Source organism: Desmodus rotundus, chromosome 13 (genome assembly GCF_022682495.2).
Source record: "Desmodus rotundus isolate HL8 chromosome 13, HLdesRot8A.1, whole genome shotgun sequence".
NCBI classification, from domain to species: Eukaryota; Metazoa; Chordata; class Mammalia; order Chiroptera; family Phyllostomidae; genus Desmodus; species Desmodus rotundus.
In genome coordinates, this window is record NC_071399.1 from 8,096,560 (window position 1) to 8,116,716 (window position 20,157).

The 20,157-nt window shown below is 45.0% G+C and overlaps 1 protein-coding gene across 6 annotated transcripts in view; it reads left to right on the forward strand.

Annotated features, from left to right (window-relative positions):
* The window catches only part of STOX2 (storkhead box 2), a 177,733-nt gene that overhangs the window by 63,743 nt on the left and 93,833 nt on the right, over positions 1 to 20,157 (forward strand). The window lies entirely within an intron of this gene.

Genomic DNA, 20,157 nt, shown 5'->3' on the forward strand with positions numbered 1-20,157 from the left:
TGTTGTGAGAGTTTTAGAAGAGCATGCCACAGCCAGATCAGGAATGAAGATGATTTTGTCACCTACATTAAATGTGATCAGAAAATGTGCAGAGGCCAGGAAAGTGGAAAAGAGGAGGGTGAAATGTGAGGTCAGAATTACCTATGCCCATTAAAGATGAGAGGTGAGGGGGAGGGGAAGGATGGATCCAGGGAAGATGGTGAAAGAGGCAACAGAAAGATTTGACAGTATCTCTCTTCATTATTTTCCTCTCGGTTAAAAATCTGAACAACCAAATGTGTGAAATTTTAGCATTTTACCTCCCGCCGATAACGAACACTGTAGGGTAATGATTTGGACTGTTTGGTAACTTATTTCTAAGTAGGAGTTAGTAATTTTTTCCCACCTCTGTACAGACTCTCGGGCAGAAATTTTTCTAAAGAAGACATGTTGTGTCGAACATTTAAAATTGGGACCACTGTATGCAATAGTTCGCTTTATCTCATTGGTTGGGTTAGTCATGCTTCAGATACTTGGGGAAAGGATGAAGGAGAGACTTTCCCTAAACATAACAGACGGTGCTGCGGGGTGGTGCGGGCCTCCTTAAGATCCTTTCTGGCTCCAGCGGGACCAAGGTAACTTGTGTTGTCTGCACTCCAAGGGCTGCTTAAGTTATGTACAAGCTCAGAGATTGTCTAGGAAAGAAGTACAACCTCAGGCTTCAAGAGGGAGAGAAAACCTTAGGCCTAACCATGGAGAACAAGAAAATACTGAGCCCATGAATTGAAAGGACATCACTACGGCACATTTTAGACTAAGTACTTGTTAAATAACTAAATAAATTGTTTTTTCAAAACTAGAATTCAACATGAATTATTACCCAGGGTGTATAGATAAACTTAGTAAATATATTGAAATCTCTACGTGAGATGATTCTTAGGCAGAAATGTGCAGAAAGAACATACACAGAAAAAATAAATTTTTGGTTTAATTCTGCTACTCTCACCCCCACTCCAGCCTATTTCATACCGCTGATTAAATTTTCCCTCTGACCACATTCTTTGTGGCATGCGGGCCACCAAACATGTAGCTTTGTGACATTCACACATAATGACATGTAGCTTTGTGACATTCACACATTATTCTAGATTGAGACAATAGGAGCATCCTTCATTCTAGAGGTAGAACTTAGTTTGAACAAACATCTTTTAAAATAACTAATTTTAAGTGGCTTGAACTTGAACTGACCTCGAATTAAATTAATTACATGTCACGAGGACTCCAGCTAAAGTACCATTCAGTGACATGCTTTATGACGAGCAGCACTACGGGAGAAGTATGGGAAGTAGGACTTCAGGTCTAATGTACATAAACACCCTACTCGCTGTTATGAAAAACTGCAGTGAAAATGTTTGGCCTGAAACAAATTCCAGCCTGTTCTCTCTTTATGGGGACTGCCAGAGTAGAATTTGGGAAACTGACCCCCTGAGATGAAATGCCATGTGCTTCACCCCACTTAGACCTGCTTCGTTTTTCTGATCTCGAATTTTCTGTCCATTGGCCCTTTGCTCTGCATACACACCGATCTTTACGGGTTCCTGAGTGCTGGGTTCCCACTTTTTAAAGCAATTACAAAAGAGAAAACAGGACATTTCCCAGACATAAAACTCTCGCTTCCCAGTGGGTCAGTTAATCCTGAGTTATAGCGAGAGTTCTGTGAAACCTACTTCAGGTCAATCCTGTCCCTTCACTGTCCCAGTTCTGGCGTAGACCTGAGGCCACATGAAGAGGGACAAAGCCAAGACTTTGGTTGATGCCAAAAAAATACCTTTCTCCCAACATTTAGGTTGAATGCTTAGTTGTGGTAGTTGAACAAGTGGACAGTAGAGTTTTAGCAGCTGTTAGGGTTTACTATGCCGGGGTTGCACTTTAAACTGCTTGTCTGACATCCTTTGCTGCTAATTTGTAAGTAGGCTTCATATTTCATAGAATCTTATGGCTGGAAGAGACCCTGGAAAACTTCTGGTCTGACCCATTTGTTTTAGAAATGAAGCAACGAAGCCCACGAACACCAAGAGGCTTGCTTAAGGTCCCAAATCCATCCAGTAACCAAGCCAAGCCAGGGCCAGTGTTTTTGGTCACTTATTGCTGAACAGAATTTAGTGATACTTTCACCTTGGTCCAGAGTCAGGAGGGAAATTTTCCAAGGAATGCATGTTACTGTTGGAGATTTAAACCTCAGATCATTTTAGTATTAAACTTATCGGGAGGATCACTTTGTAAGTCATATAAATGTCCAACCACTCTACCCCTGAAAGTAATATAACATTGAATGTCAACTATAGTTGAACACTTAAAAAAAAACTTAGGTGATTTCATATAGCCGTTCCCCTTTTTATTATGCACAATTTCTAGTGTGTACAAAAGTAGAGAGAATAGAAACACAAAGCCGATAGCCAGCGTCGACGATGATCAATTTATGGTTCATCTTATTTCTCTTTCTATCCTTTCCTACTCTCCCAGCCCAGATGATTGTGAAGCCAATCCAGCCACCATATTATTTCACCTATAAATATTTCAGTATGTGTCCCCAAAAGATTAGGACTTTTTAAAAATTGTAAGTATGACACTGTTAACCTAAATAAATTATCATGATTCCATAATCTTGTCAATGGCCCCTAGTCTTTTAAAACCTCTATTATAAATATTGTATGACCATTTTATTTCCAAATAGGTTCTTTTCTCCCCCAAGGGAGAAATAAGCTCTGTGAACAGTAGGTGTTTCAGGTGAATGAAGAGAGAGAGGAACAGCCCTGGCTGGCGTGGCTCAGTGGATTGAGCTCCAGCCTGCAAACCAAAGGGTCACCCGTTTGATTCCCATTCAGGTCACGTGCCTGGGTTGTGGGCCAGGTTCCCGGTGAGGGGCATGCAAGAGGCAACCACACACTGATGTTTCTCTCCCTTCCCCTCTGTCTAAAAATAAAGAAAGAAAGAATCTTAAAAAAAAAAAAGAAAGAAGAAAAGACAGAGGAGTCTCACTGCCAAACTCGCCAGGACTTTCAGATGCTGAGGGATTTACTGGGTTCTCCCTTGATTTTGGAGTGTTTTAGTTCTCCTTTCTACCTAAACTAGTAAACTTCAGTACGAGGTTTTTCAAAGACATCGCAGCTGTTTGCTTCCATGGCCCTCTAAGTGTCAGTGTATTGAAGAAACTCGTCACCACAGAAAAGGAGAGAGTCATGGTTATTTTGGTGGCGGGTCTGGAGCTGATTTCTCCTTCCTGTCAGCGGATGCGAGCACCCTGAGCTCCTGTGCTCTTGTGTACTAGCAGGGACAGAAAGTGTTGTGTCGTTCAAGACATCTTCTGTTCACTGAAGGTCATATTCCAGGAAAAGCATTTTGGGGCACATGGATTGATTTGGGGGGACATGGTTGGTAAGGCGTTTATTTCTTCCGCTTCTTATTTCCAGTTTCTGTAGTGATGGAAGCCAAGAGCAGGCTTTTAATGAATACTGCATCTCATTAGTGCATCCAGATTGGCAGGGAGCTTTCTGTCTCAAGACATGGGGGACAAAGGGAAAGTTTCCTCCTTGCTTGACTGCTGTCGTGAGAATGCTGTGGGTTCAGTCAAGCTGGCTGCAGCCAGGACCGCTCACTGGAGACCTTTTCTTCCTTAGAGAAGGGTTAGGGGGTGGGTCCTGGGAGGGAGGGGCAGGAAGCAGGGTTTTCAGGAAAGCGGCTGTCATCAACACCCCCCCCCCCCGGCCCCCCGTGGATGAGCCAGACAGCAGAAGAGGACTATCAGGTCCAGCTATGGGAACATGTCCTGATGCTCACAACCCATCCTGGACGGCAGTGGAGAGAAGTGTGGGCTGAGAGTAGCTGACGACTTGCTCTGTCTACATCAGACTGGCTTCCGGGGCACCACAAAACCCAGCGTCCGGTGGTCACCAGGCCACAGGCACACCTTGGGATTTGCTTCAGATTTTTTCCTTCCCCCCTTCTAAGTCATTAGGTGTCTCCCCACACCCCATCTGAATTTGGAAAAAGTCCTTCTTCCTCACCTTTCATATAGTGCTTGTTGTTGTAGTTGTATATTGGTTGTTGTAGTCATTGTATGTTGGTGTAGTTGTTATGTGTTGATTGTTGTAGCTGTATGTTGGTGGTGGTTGTAGTAGTTGTATGCCGTTTTTTGTGGTGGTTGTATGTTGGTGGTGGTTGTATGTTGGTGGTGGTTGTGTGTTGGTGGTTGTATGTCGGTTGTTGTAGTTGTTGTATGTTGGTTTGTTTCACCGTTTTTCTCTGCCATTGGTCTTGGCTGGTCTAAGAAGCACATTTTTTTTTTTTTTTAAAGAAGAAGAAAGTGGAGTGACACAGCTGATAAACCTGATGGTCAGAACAGTGGCTCTGGGAAGAGGGCTTCACACGGATCTCCAAAGGCCAGCTTTCTGCAATCATGGCCCCCTGTGTGCAGCCTCCTTGGCGAGTGTGACTTACGGGGCTTCCAGTTTTGTGTGAGGAGACAAGTGAGGCTTCTCTGCTGTGGGGGCTGCTGGGCTGGCGGTCTCCCATTGGCTTTGCTAGTGGTGCTGAGGGGGGAGGAGGAAGCACCTCAGCTTCTGGAGGCTAAACAATGTGGACACCCAGGCTGAGGGATGACGAGAGTTTCTGTGTGTCCCCCACTAATAGTCCCTTCAGCCAAAGTCCTGCTCTTCAACCTGTGGGTGGGTCGCCGTTGGACTACAGGACATGCAGGAAGCCCACCTTTAACATTGCACATTGCTTGAAAGTTCATTTATTGCAATTGGCCAATACCCGAGGACCCGATCCAATAGAGAGACCCCAACAAAGGGGAACCATGGCCCCTTTATAACAATGTTTACCTAGAAAAGGACTTCACAATGTCTCCTCAGCCCATACTCTCAGACTGATGGCCAGAGAGAGTGGACTTCCCTGGCTCCCAAAATTGGGGCCCAGATAACAGAGTGGACACAGAGGATTCTGGGAGGGCAGAAGCAGGGGGATCTACAGGGTGTGAAGGCTGGCAGGCCATGATGGAGTTTCTGATGGTTGCTGGGTGGTGTAGACGGATTCAAGACAGGGGTCATTAGGGTTGTTTGTTGCAAAACAGAGGCTGGAATATACAAGGCATCCTTGCAGAGGGGGCTTGAAGCTCTGAGATGCCTTGTAAATGCAGCATTTCCAACCAGGGGACTCTCTGGGTTTTTCAATAATACAAACTTTGAGAATAAATCCTGCCTGTAGGTGTGTGAATCCATTGAGGTTGCTTGGGACACAGGAGAAGGAAGGGGGACAAGAGCTAATGCTTGGACAGTTGTTACGTGTCTGCAGCTCTAGGCACACTGCCGCTGTGCTTCCCAGGTGTAGACCGAAGGCAGGACCAGACCGAATTAGGCCAGTATCCGTAGGGCAAGCTGTGTGGAAAAGGAGCTGCGGCAGCTATGGCAGTTGAGTCTGTCTCGTCCAGCCCTCTTTCTCTGAGCACCGAGTGGCACTGCCCCCAAGCACTGCCGTCTCATCAGGAGAACGTAGAGCAGACAGCTCCTCCTGACAGCCCCCTCCCACCTCCTTTCTTCTCTCCCTCCCTTCCTCCACCGACTATTCTTCCCATACCTTCTATGTGGGAAAGTCATGCTGGGTACTTGAAGGGTGTGTTGCTGTCTGTGTTGAGACCTTTGCTATGGCAGGTGACCTCAGGACCGTGGCACACAGCCCTGCCTTGTGCAGGGATGGCATCCCCAGAGGACAGCATTCACACCAGGTGTTTACACACCTGTACGACAGCTCTTGAAGAGATGACATAATGTGTCCTCAGAAAGGACACTCACTCTTTCCCTTAGTTGTCACAAAGGTGTTGTATAAGCTACTAGAGGCCCAGAATCTACCTGCTTTCCGCCCCTTCTAACCAGATGCATGGCTGCTGATGGTTGAACACGTATGTAGTTGTTACGGGCGCTCTTCTACATCTGTTTTCCTATTTATTCTTCACACGACACTAGGAGAAAGCTATTTTCCCATTTTACCTTGAGCAAACAATGGCTTAGCAGAGATTTTGGATTTTGCTCAAGGTTATGTAGCTAATAAACGTTAGATCCAGGCTCCTAAGCTCTTTTAATAGTTTGGAATGGTAGGCAAACATTTTTGACCCATCTGTACCATCCTACCCTGTGGGAGAAAAGTAAGGTGTTGGAGACCGTCGCTTCTCTATTATTCCCAGGAAAACTTCATTTTTCAAAAGGTGGGGATTCAAGGCCCCAAGCAAGACCCCCCCAGGCTACACCCCCCAAACAGTAATAATAGTAGCCAACAATTACAGCAGTCCTTGTTCTAAGCAGTTCATGTGTGGGGATTTATTTGAGCCTTAGAGCATCCCTAAGAGTTCTATTGTTACCCCCATTTTACAGTTCAGGAAACTGAGGCACAGGGATGATCGGTGGCCCAGTGCCTTTTTCCCGGGCAGGCCGGCTCCCTGTCATGTACCCACAGCCCAACCGGCGACCCAGGTAGTGGTGGGTTCTGGCTGCTTGTTTCCTCCTGGCCTTGAAGGAACCTGGACAAGGAGGCCCTTGCGAGGGCCAACTGCAGGTCCTGAGACAGCAAGGCCAGTTGGGGCCTGGAGGTGCTCTCTTGCCTGCTCTCTGCCAATCCTGTGGGTCCTTGTTATTTGTGGGCCCTGGGGCCTGGCACAGGAGGAGCCAGAGGGCCCCCCAGCCTGCCCAGTAATGAGAAAGTTCCTGCTCCTTTCAACAAGAATCAAACATCATAAGTGCTACTTTCCCCCACCCCATCCCCCCACAGTCTTTTGGACAGTGCTCAACCCCACCCTCACCCCCATCTCTGAAGCCCTGTCCGCTGTGCCTGCAAGAGACTGCCCCCCCCCCACGGTAGGCCCCCCTGTGGCCTTAAGCCCATGGATGAGGGAGGGAGGGTGGATCTGGGAGAGGGAGATTGGATCATAACCATCACGGATGACTGATTGTGAAAATAGTAAGACGGCTGGGAACTCTTGTTTACGCAAAAAATACGAGTGCGTGTATGTTTCTTTTAATGTCATCTGTTTTTCTTTGCGTTTTTGGTGGAAAAAAAATCAGATTTTATCATCGATTGTTAAGGGATTCTTCCTGTTTAGAGGCCAAAAAAGGAAAAAGTGAGCTGGTTGCTTTTATTTCTAGCAATAGAGCAAACTAGATACCCCCCAAAACCCCAGATTGAAAAAAAATCTACAAATTTCCAGGTGAAATATTTCGTAGAGTTTCTTGACTCTTCAATCTCATAAAATACGCATCCAGCTCCACCCACCTTCCAGTCCCGTTAGGCTCCCAACTCAGAGCCCAAGGATGGTCCACTCGTGCTGAGCAAGGTCACTGGTGAATGGGGTAAATCGCTACAAGTTTTGGCCATTTACAGCAGTGATGAAAGAAAGGAAGAAAGAGGGGCCAACAGAGGGAAAAGAAGCGGGAGGAGGAGGAGGGAGGAAGGAGGAAGACAATGACTGGGGAGCCAACATGTGTTGGTATGGAGCTGACGCACTCCAGGGTCATTTTGTAGTTTGGGAGACTACGGAAATAGTGATTAACTTTAGATTTTTTAAAAATTGAGAATGCTACAATATTAGGGTAATCACTGAAGGATATAGAGGAAGAGATGAAGTTAAGAGAGAAAGAGAGAGCTTAAACTATTTACGGTGGCATAACAAAGAAACTTTGACTTGGGCTGGTGAACGCACAATACAATATACAGATGATGTGTTATAGAATTGTATACCTGAGATCTGTATAATTTTATTAACCAATGTCACCCCGCTAAATTCAATAAAAATCTTTTCAGCTTTCCAGGGGTTGTCCACCTGACTCGGCGGTCAGAAGTTTTCTGTGTGTTCGGCCCTGGGTCAGGTGTAGGGCGTTCATTAAAATAGTTCAGTTAACATTTACTGAGCACTAACTAATAGCCAGGAACTATGCTAAGCCCTTCCCTTGCATCTCATTGAATCCCAGAACAACCCTATTAGGTTGGTGGTTTCCCCATGTTACAGAGGAAGAACTGAGGAAAAGAGTGTTTCTAGGTGGCGGGCACGGCCCCCCAGGTGGGAGAAGGGAATGCTGGGATACAGACGCTGACGAGGGCATTTCACAGCATTCATTTTTAACTCCTGCACTCTACCACCTGAGCAAAATCCTTGCAAGGGAATCCTTGCCTTGGCCAAATTCTGGAGGGGTCACTGAGAGAACTGGGCCCCTCCCAGATGGCTCAAGGCCTCTCCCCTCCGTTCTCCTGTCTGAGCAGCAACAGTAGGGGACCCTGCACCTCAATTTCATGGGCACAGCCCAATGTGGCAGTTCTTGAACTCCGACAAGCGCGTAAAATCGCTTTCTCTTGAGGTGGGGTGGTGGTAGTAGCAGTCTGAAATGACATGTAAAAGCAAGTGGGATGCTTTCACAGTTACTTCACTCTTAGGACGTAGTTAGCCTCTCATCCAGGTTGGTCATTTGTCCCATTACAGCAGCTACATTTCAAATACCACACTAGCCTTGCTCCCTCTTCATTAGCACATAGGTGATGAGTCCATGAATGCATTTCTTTGTCAGTAACAAACATGGATGAATTTCCTTGTGCTCAAACTTAAATAATTTGCGTTTACAAATATATGGTGACTCTGGAAAAGTCTGTGGGAAATTTGCCTCCAAGGACTTGCAGATGTTTAAACACAGTGTCTGGGGCTGGAGAACCAGACCCGATGTCCTCAGGAGGTCAGTCTCTGAGATTTTGGAAGGAAACTGTTTCTCAAACGGTGTCCCCACTTTATCGTGGGGTTCAGCTTTCTCTTTATTGCCTTCTGTCTCTTTCTTGTTGCTTCTTACTGGGTTGGGCTTTTTCCTATTTCTAGGATATTTCCCCTCCTTTCTTCTGAGAAGCCTCAGACATAGACAGGTAGCCTTTTCCCAACCGGCACAGAGGGGTGTCTCAGGGAGCCCACCTGTAGCCTGAGCCTGGGGGGGACTGTTAGATCTAGGCTAGCCTGTGTTCAGAAGTGCATTCCACATGTGTTACATTAGGACTGGCACTTGTCCCTGCCCTCTGCTGCCAGTGACTGGAAGGAGCCGCCGCTGGCTTCTTAAGAGCATACTCCCTCCTTCCCCGTGGCAGCCGGGAAAGCGAGAGGGAAGAAAAGTGTGGGTAGAACACGTTATGCTGGGTGTTGTGTTCATGGTCCCAGAAGCCTTTGCCATCACATGCAATTAACCGAACCATTTCTATGGGGGCGGGGTCATAACAGAACCAGTTGAATATGTCTTGCCCCAAAGGAAACTTTTGCCCCTGATCTTTGAATCTTTACCCTTATAGTCAGGGGAAAGGGGAGAGCGGATAGAGATCCCCCCAAATAGCACTACTTTACATTTAAAAATATCTGATCTTACTGGTAATTTTTCTTGTCTCCGCACTTAGATTTATGTGTTCCTCTTATAAAGCAGCACTTATATTTTTTGATCTCCTGGTCTCCTATCGCTGAAAGTTGGGCCACCATATGTCCCTGTTGGCCCAGGAGGGCACTGCTTTAAGCATTTTGTGCTAGTGTATCAATAGCATCCTTTCTAAATTAAAAAAATGTCCTTAGTTAAATAATAAATAATGTGGCGATCCTAATGAGAACCACCAGAACGATTATGAGTAGCTAATTCCTCTGTGTTTGAAATTGATTTCCACAGCACCTTTAATATACCAAATGAATAATAATGGAAAGATTAAAGATCATTATCTATAAGCCTAATTACTCCTAAATATTGAAAGAAAGTTTTAAAAAATCTTTCAGATGGACTTAGAAATTATTAAATAATTATATCTGTGTATTTTGCATTCTTTGTGAAAGTTAAAATGTTAGTAATTATTAAATGGTATCACATAAAAGTTCTATTATTCACTGGGACTTAAAGTAGTTATTCTTAAATAGGGTCTGGAATTATAAATATTATAATTTGATGGACTAGGGAACTACTGGAGCTTTGCTTCTTTTCTGGTATATGATTTTAATTGTTCTTGTATAGTATATCCTTAAATTACAGGAAGCCACATGTGGGAAGAAAGAGCCATTCTTGGAAATCCATCTCTGTTATGGAGTGGTTTTCACTGGCTTGGGAAGCAAGTCTGAGGTGACCTGCAAACAGAATTGAGAAAAGAACACTTTGGAGATTGATGAGCCTGAAGGACGTGTGTGGGTATAAGGGTAACTCTCAGGCACCACCTGTGGAAACCCACGCAGGGGGTCATCTGCGCCGCCTGAAGAAATTTGTCTTCTCTTCACCTGCACAGAAACTTGTAAAACACCTCATAAGATAACTTAGAAATTTGGGGGCCATGCTAGCAATATAAAGATGTAGATAAACTTTGTTCATTCTACACAAAAGCAATGAACAGGTAACCTCAAATCTGCTGGCATCAGTCATTACAAAGAAAGCCAGGTGGGGCTGAAAGCCATCCCGGACTGTGCGTGACTTTGGGCAAATCACTCACAGCCTTTGTGCCTTCGTTTTTTTCATCTTTAGCTATGATACCACCTGCCCGGCTGACCTCAGACCTTAGGAGACTCAGTAAACTATAAAGGGCTGGGCAAACCTGAGGTGTTATTTATTACTCCTTAGCGGCAAGCGTATCTAAGGGAAAAGGAAGTAGATATAACACTGGTTTCTTTACAATCCCAAGTGCACTTGATAAAGCCATGGCTGTTTGCTGCACTTCTGTGAGAAACAGCACCGCAGAGGCCTGACATGAGCATATCACACACGGGCACTGAGGCACGGGGCCTCAGATGATTAATAAAGCGAGGTCTTCCCTGGACACCCCATTATTTATGGATTGTTTTATTTTATTATTTTTTCAATTACCGTTGACATTCCATATTTTTTGTATTAGTTTCAGATGTACAGCATAGTGCTCAGACATTTATATAATTTAATAAGTGATTCCCTCCCCCCGCCCCCAACCCACATCTAATACTCACCTGGCCAATTGGGGCAGCCACTATGGAAAACAGTAGGGAGGGTCCTCAAAAAAATTAAAAATAGAACTACTGTACACCCCAGCAATTCCACGTCTGGGCATATCCCTGAAAAAATCTAAAACACTAATTTGACAAGGTATTTGCATGCCCATGTTTGTTGCAGCATTACTTATAATAACCAAGCTAGGGCAGCAGCCTAAGTGCCCGTCAACAGAGACGAGTGGGTAAAGAAGATCTGGTGCTTGCACGAGGTCGGGCGGGAAAAAGCCCAGCCATTGTTAACATAACAAGTGCGACATCCATGTAACCTGGCAGCCAAGGAGAGTGGACTGGAATGCGCATGTGTGAACAATGATGGCTTCACTGTACTAGTCAGTGGGGGCGGTAGACCTTGTTGAGTGAGCATGTGTATGGTGTGGTTGTCGCTTTCAAAATGACTGAGTGAGCAGAGCAATGAATCTGCATCAGATTGTGCGTTAAGCTTGAACATTCCTCCGACTAAACTATTCAGATGGTTCAGAAGGCCGCAGCTCTGGGCACCTGGTGATTGGCAGCTTCATCACGACAATGCGCCTGCTCATGCATCACGTCTCATGCAGTTTTCTTGGCAAAACATCAAATCGGCCATGTGACTCAGCCCCACGGCAGCCCAGATTTAGCACCATATGACTTCTGGTTTTTCCCAAAACTAAAATCACCTTTCAAAGGGAAGAGATTTCAGACCACTGTTGAGATTCAGGGAAATATGATGAGGCAGCTGATGGCAATTGGGAGAACTGTGTGAGGTCCCACGGTGCCAACTTTGAAGGGGGCTGAGACATCATTGTCCTGTGTACAATGTTTCTTGTATCTTGTATCTTCTTCAGTGAATGTCTCTATTTTTCATAGTATATGGCTGGATACCTTCTGGACAGACCTGGTATCTAGTGGAATATTGCCTGGCCACCCCACTTTAAATTGAAACCTCCAGTCTCAGTCTTCCTCCCCTGCACTCTTTTCTTCCATGATACTCCTTATTTCATATTCTGCATAATTTCCTCATTTACTTGTTTATTATTATCTCCTCCCATTCATTGACATGTAGACTCCTGAGATCCAGAAGGGTTTGTTCTTATTGCTGTTATTTTGCAGCAAAAACCAAGGTGGCTCACTGGGCTGCCAGGGGAAAATGTGGGCGCTTGCAGACTGTGGCACTGTGTCAGGGCCACGCGTCCCGTGGGGATGTCCGTGAGTACACCCGTGTGGGCCATTTCTGCGTGGCCCCGCACTGTGTTTCTCTTAGGGTCTGACTCCCTGTTGCAGGTTATCTGTGCTCAGTGAGTGGATTTGCAGCTCAGGAGGTGTTCACAATTTTGTCACGTGTTGAGGAGCAGCCAGGAAAATGTTTTCTAGCGCACAAAAGCCCACCGGTTATCTTTCAGTGAAACACTTCAAGTAATTGTTCAACATAAAGATAAGGTATGCATTTTTCTCGGTAAAGTGAAGAAAGTTACAATTTGGCTGACCTTTCCTGAATACAGCCAGGCTGATAGGACTCACTGCAACCTGAGGGACCCCCCAATACTGGGACTTCAGCTAGGCTTTTGTGGTTAGTCTGTTCTGAGCCAAACAAAGAAGTTCACTGAGACATTGTGTTCAGTTGTGGCTGGAGTCTTGGGTGGTCCAGGAGAAAATTCCTCTACCTAGTGAAGCTTGGCAGTACAAGCAAATGTTTTACTCACTGTTGTGTACACAGGCTAAGCCGGAGATGTATGCGGAAAATTGAAAGAATCACTCAATGAGTTGGTAACACTGTCACTCACGTAAATCAGGCAACTGTGTTCTACCTTTCCCCCCCTCAACTTGTGAAGTACGGTGACTCAAACCAACTATTGCTTAATCTGACCCTTAATGCATTTCACGTGCGAAAGCCTATTATTCATCTATTTGGGTTTCAGAAAAATGTTGGGTCTTTTGAAAGGAAACCTATTCTCTGGGAGAGCGTGCCTGGTTGCCCCCGGCTTTGGAAATGACCAGATTTCGGTGCTCGCTGTAATTGCGTGAGGCTTGCTCGGGATGACCTTAGATTCTTCGAGTGAATGAACAAATGCAGCTGTAACGTGTGTGGATTTGCAAAGGCAGTTTTGGGGGGTGATGCAGATTACAAGAGGTGACGGTGAAGCCTGGCCTCACCGGCTGCACCCTGGGATCACGGGATGCTGGACTCTCTCGGGTGACTGAACGGCCCGATTTAAACTTCTGATTTCACTGACACTATTTTAAGCCTCTTGAAGAGAGCCTGGAAAGCTGGAGGAAAGAACCTCATGGATATTTTCCCAAAGAGCAGGGCAGTAGGTATTACTAAACATGTGGCCCATTCAAAATAAAAACAGATTCTGAGGTTTACCTCAGCCAACAAAGTTTGTTGGACAGAGTCAGCTGCTTCATGGCCAGGGTTGAAGTCTGATCAGAGAAAGGCGTTAAATATTTTTATGATTTCTAGCTGCATTCACTTGTGAATCGGGACTTCCCCATGCTGCTTAATACAAAGACTGAAACATATAATGTGGTTACTATACAGTCTGATTTTGCCCTTAACTATTTAATGTTGAACCAAAGTACAAATGATCAATTTCCATTTTTTTTAATTGGAAAAGTTTATTTTGAAGTATGTATTTAAGCAAATAAATCAGGTTACATAAGGTTACATATACTTAATTTTAATTTTTAATATTTCCATTCTATAACATAGTCTTATTTCATTGAACTTTTTCTGGTCACCCTTTACGTGTCTTTGGCAGGTGACACTGGTCTTCGGTTTCTGGCCACCCTCTCCTTCCTCTGTGTGTTGACGCCAGCCTTCAGGACCCAGGAAGGCAGGAGAAACTGAAGCATATGGGACAGACTGAGTGTGGAGATGAGCGTGGGGTGGATGGGAGGAGGGCAGCGAAGCAGTCGGGTGATGCCCAGGCTCTCGCTTTGAGAGCCTGGAGAGCCTGGAGGACCATTCCCTGTATGTGTGCTCCCAGAAGCCAGAGGTGGGGGGCAGTGGGGATAAAGAGGATTGATTTTGGACAGTGAGCAGCTTGAGTTTGCTTGTCGGTGGAGTAGCTGGGGAAGATAGGCAACTGGCCGCAGGAAGTGAAGATTCGGAGGTCGGGAGAGGGGTCTGATGGTGAGAGTTTTGGGAAGTTATCCACTGAGAGGGGCTAAAACAAAGCCAATGGTGTTTCTGAGCTCAGCTCGTGAGGCTGTGCATGTGGAGAGAGGGTGATGAGGATGGAGTCCAGAGAACACCTGTGTTTGCGGGGCAGCGTGGGGGACTGAGAGGTTGGAGGGGAGCCCGTGGGGAGGGACCATAAAACAGACAAAGAAGGGGAAATGTTTTAAGGGGAGAGAGTCAGCAACAAGCAAGAAACCAGGTAAGGACTAAAGTCATCAGTGGATTTGGCGGTGGAGAGACTGCCCGTACTATTAGCAAGAAGAAAAGTTGTGTGTGTGTGTGTGTGTGTGTGTGTGTGTGTGTGAGAGAGAGAGAGAGAGAGAGAGATTTAGGAATTATTTAATATTGAAAAGTATGAGAATAAGAGCTAAACTAAATAGCATAGGTAGTAATGACTATAAAGTTCAGCAGAGGGGAGGATCCAGAATTAAAACAACTTCCCTGTTTCTGTGTGTGGAATCCCCAGTCTACCCACATTGGGGAAGTCTGTGGTTCTGTCTCCTGTGTCTGCCCTTCTCACCCATCCTTTAGGAGCAGCTGAGTAGGTCTTCAGGGTCTAGCCAGGCAGGGTTTCCTGTCCCCTCTTCTCCTTCCTGCTGCTGGAAGTCAAGTTCCCATTTGCATCATCTCAATGGCTCTGCAGCCGCAGCCTCCTAATGGGTCTTCCGGCTCCGGTCTCTGTTTCCCACGTTATCCTCCACTCTGGGGCTGGGTTAAATTTTTTAAACAGCATTATCATTTGTATACTATACAATTTATCCATTTATAGGTGTTTGGTGTATTTTAATAAATTTATACAATTGTGCAGGCATCACCACTATCCGGTTTTACCATTTTTATCATCCCAGAAAGATTCCTCAAGCCTGTTTGTAGCCACTTCCCACTGGATTAGATTTTAAAATACATACCCATTTATCTCTCTCCTTTGCTCAGGACTCACAGTACCTTTTCCTTCTGAAATATACAGACAAATTTGCCTCAAGTCCCAAACATTCCACCAACTAACTCTCCAATATACCTTTCCAGGCTAGTTGCTCTTATTCCTTTACCATTTCTGGACCCGTCGGCCAAACAAGACTATTTAGGGCTTCTTCCCCTGTTGATTCCTGACCCCTGTGTTTTTGCTCAGGCCACTTACTCCAGCTGGTAGAAATGGAATGTTAACATGGAGTACTTCTGGATATCAATTTCAAAGAGCAAAAATGTGTCGTTGTCTTCCTGTTTTCTACACGCGGTGTGAGGATGTTATGTACTCAACTGTCTGACTCAACAGTACCTGCGGCAGAGGTATTTCCAGCGGGCAGCATCCTTGGCCTCCACTGGAAGTCATCTTGTTTTGCTATTTGATACAAAGCAGGGTCTGTAGAACAAAAGGCTATAGAAAGGATTCAGGTTTTTGAAGTAGTTTCCCTCTGTAGTGATCAATGCTAATAATGAAATTGACTTTTGTTTTTGATTGATGCCTTCTACTTGCCAGCAGTGAACCGGGACATTTATATATGTATCTCAGATCTTTCAGAGAGCTCATTCAGAGAGATATTACTACTATCACAATTGAAACAATGGAATTCAAAGACTAACTTTTCCAAGGCCCCAACAAAGATGTGAATGGCAGGCTCGCTGGCATCACCACACCTGTCTGCCCTCCATTGCTCTGACTGTGATTAGTCTGGCCTGGAGATGGGTGGCACAATTGTGCCAACTCACCCTATGGACAGCCCTCCCAAAGACTCAGGGCCCTCTTGAGTTATTCCTCTGTGGCGAGCCCTTCCATCCCCAAACATTGCTCTCTTTGGGAGTAGAATTCATTGACAACCATTACTCACGAGTGCCCTATTGGGAGTGGATTGTAGGTGACAACGTACCTAAATGAAGAGACAAAGAGAAAGTCAACTCGGATCTCATAGGGATGGAAAGAACACTGTATACTACTCTTCATTCTTAGGAATTCTCTTAAACATGTTTTACCCTTTGGATTTGTCGCTTCCCGGGGTGTTTCAAATGCCACCTGTCTGAATCTGTTTCCCAAAATGTGCTCCAGCAACAAGTGGTCCTGTGATTAGAGCTCCTGTAGCATTTGGGGGGTAGATTTACAAGGTGCATTAGCACATTGAAGCACCTAAGAGGCCAACAGGCCTGTTTCAATGTTAACACACTTTCTAAACTTACTGCACAATGGAACCCTCTTTTCAAGTCACATTTGCTAACTATCTTGGAACAAGTGTTCCCAGCGCACCTGATGGGGGCTGCAGATGGAAGTGCTAGCCACGTGACCGCTGCCAAGGCAGACCGGGCGGGGGCAGGGTGGGGGTGCCGCACAAGGAGGGGGCATCTTCCAAGAAAGACCCTAAGTGCTGGAGCTTTCTGTTAAATTGTAGCTAGCACTTTGGATGGAGTCTGGGTTAAGGAAGACAAAATGTATCTCCCAAAGTGCCTTGGGGACAAAGCTTTGGTCAGCTACCCCAGTGAGCGGCTTTGGAGGCCATCTGGAAGTACACATATATGTACATATGAACATAGGAGTGTAGACATGCGTCACATGAGAGCATGCCTCATCCTCCTCACCTCCCACGCCTCGGGAAGCCCTCGCCCTCCACGGGCACACTCTTTTCCCTCCTTCATCCATAACCAGGGCTCACAGCCGCCCAACTTCACGGTGCATAGATGTGAATTTTTTCGGACTCATCATCACATTTGTCAAATTAAACTATGAATAGCTTTTGCAAATTCTGTTCCAGGGAGAAGTAGAAAGATAAATGACTGTCAGACTCAGAATTCTGATTTTCGTTCAACAAATATTTTAATCACAAAGCGTGATGGGTATATATCCATCCATACACATATACATAGACACCAATGTCTTTTCTGCATATTTAGGTCTTTCACTGTACCAAAGTCGTACTTTGCTGGAAAAGCAGGCCATGGGCAACTTCGGTTGCAGTTTCAATGGCTTGCCTCTGAATTTGATGAGTCTGATGTAGTATTGGATTTGCCAGTATCACATCAGGACATGTTCCTGAACCCCGGAGTACTGTGTGCCTAGAAGGTCCTGGATTGAAATTCTTCTCCTCTAGGCTACAAGGTCACGGCTCAGGACTGTTACCTCTTACATTCATTTTTCACTCATATCAATCTTCTCGTTACTCACTCCAGTAGTTCAGGTCCTCTGATCTCCTACATCCGCCAGCCTATCTAGTGCGTGTGGGCTTTTCGATGCCCGAGGGGGCTCTCTGTACATGGCAAAGGCCACTTGCAGATATTGAAGTCTTTAATTAGTGTTTGGGATACTAGAGGTACAGGTTCAAAAGCTCAAAATTTCTTTTACTAGAGGTGAAAATGGAAAGTCAAATTTTCCTTAAGTCTCAAATTCAATTCGTTCTATTTATAAATTTGGTAATGTTTAAATAATAAAATAAAAAATCGTGGCTCTCAGTGGAGGCTTTGAAAATCACTTGGTCAACTCACACTGAAGACTGAAGTCTCTTGAGTCAACAGTTAGCCCCATTCAGAGACAGTGAGGTACAGTCCCTTAAAGACTTCCATTGCATTTACAAATTTAGTACACTTAATTTTTAAAAAACACTTATAAGGTGTACGTGATTGGGAAGGACTCGGACCAGATCTTCCACGGTACTTAATCAGGCTCTGTGAGTCATCCAATACACGCAGGCATCGCCAGCCATTGGAGATACAAGTATGAACACGAGAAGGCAATGGAGGGCAATGCAGGAAACAGGAAATGCCCCTTGCCCTCAGGGAGTTCGCATCCGATAGCTCTTACAGCGCGTAAGTTCACGCAACTCTCCTGAGTCGAATAAACCGAAGTTTTAAATGAGGAGAATTTCGAAGTCAAAATTCTTACACTTTTCAACTCAAAACTGCGTGTCTAAAATCAATTAGACATTTGAATTAGAATCACAAAGCCAAGTGTGTCTAATTAGTGCCTCTAATCTATCTGATACCGAAATGCCAAATGTACAAATTATTCTTAAGCCTGATTTAAAAAAAATACTAATGCTACAAAATTGATTTGCTTTGTCATTTCTCGATTTAATTCTGAACTCTTCTAGTAGTGGATACTGAGATCACACACCCGAACTTACCGGATGGGAAGTTCACGACCCAGATCGTCTCCAGCAGGTTCAAGGATGTGAAGCCAGGCTTGCATATGACCAGCGAATCTTCCCATAGGACAGATGCACACATGGAGTTCGATTTTGACAGCGGCTATAATAATTGGAATTCCACATCCACTTTCTTCAGATAGGATTGGTCTTGCAATATGCTGTTTGCTTCGATTCAAGCCTTACCTTTATGACCACTTTTGATGTTGTCACGTGACTGAGAAGTTGCTTGACTCCCCCTTCCTCTTGTCCTTTACTCTCAGATCTGACTCCGCCACTCTTACCTATTTACTACCTGAACCTTCTGTGTCTGGCTTTTGGCCTTGGCTCCAAGGGCATCTGTTGAAAGTACGGACACTGGATGATACCATTCCCCAGCAAAGCCCCCATTCAGAAGTGCCCAAGTGAAGGTCTAGCTCTCCTTCCAAAATATCTATCACCCCTCCCATTCTTGCCTATGAGCAATGACTATTTTCTGTTTTAAGTCCAGTGTGATTCAAACTTACTTCCCAGAAAATTCTGGGCTGAACCCTCCCTTCAAACAGATTTCCTCCTCCAGTCCCTTCAATGTAGAAATTCTGCAACATTGCTTTTTTTTTTTTTTTGCTTAAAACCCTTCAGTGGTTCATATCGCACTGGAAGTAGAATACAAAACCCTTATGATGGCCCGGGATTCCTTGCAGGACCCGGCTCTCGCCTTCCTCCATGCCCTCACCGCACACCTTTCTCTGGTGCTCCATTTCCAGTCGCACCGCCCCACTTCAACTTCCTCCGACAGAAGACATGGTTCTTTCCTACCTCCCGGCCTTTGTATGCACTGTGCCCGCTTTATGAAACATCGCTGTCCCCAGTCTTCACTGGGACATCTCCGCATCCTGTAGGTCTCAGATTAAGTGTCAGTTTTTTCAGAGAGGTTTCTTCTTTGTAGAATGCACTCGATTTGTGCATTTATTTACTTACTACTTAGGCCGTAAGCTGCCTGGGACCATGTGGTGTTCTGTTTGCCCAGCAGCCAACAACCAACCCTGCACTGGCAGACACTAGACAGTCACTAATGATGTGCCGAGCGAAGAAATATCACAGTTGCCACAGCAATCGTCATTAGCCTTCCGTCGTAACTACTGTGATCATTCATGTAACCACTTCAGGCTCCTGGGAGGTAGTGAGTAATGGTTTTTTGAATTGAATTGAGATATCTAAATGTCAATATCTTATGCATTCATGCATACAATTATTTTATATTACCTTTATGTTTCTTTACACGTTTAGTCTTCTATGGCTTTTAAAGCTGTAGTCTTTCTGTTCTTAGAAGTCCTCTTACAAAAACAGACATTTTAGCAAAATGTATCTTTTGGGGGGACTCCCCTTTTCTAACTTAAAAAAATGTCACTGAACATTGGTTAACTGGTTTACAGTTGGTGATAAATTCTCATTAGTGTAAATATAAGTTCCATATGATACTTAGTGATTTTTAGTTGTTTGGTTTTTATATTCTGGTATCCCAAGAGATAGATTAGTTACACCAGCCTCAGGTTACAGAGGGCAGCCTTGAAATATTGAGTGGAAGCTCTAGTTCTGGATTCTATGATGCTTGTGGCTTAAACCCCGCCCCGCTGGGCAAGGTTCTCCAAAAACCTTCTTAACTCCCCAAAGAATTCAAGCCTTGGAATAGCACTGAATTGTGCTAGAACTGAATCTTAACTGTTTAGAACTCGCTGGCTTTTTGGCTGTGTGGGTTTTTCCAGTATCGGCTCAGAATCATAGCTCCATGCACTTTGTATCCCTGCCTGCGCACCTTGGCGCCTGTGATTAAGACACAACAGGAAAAAAGCGATGAT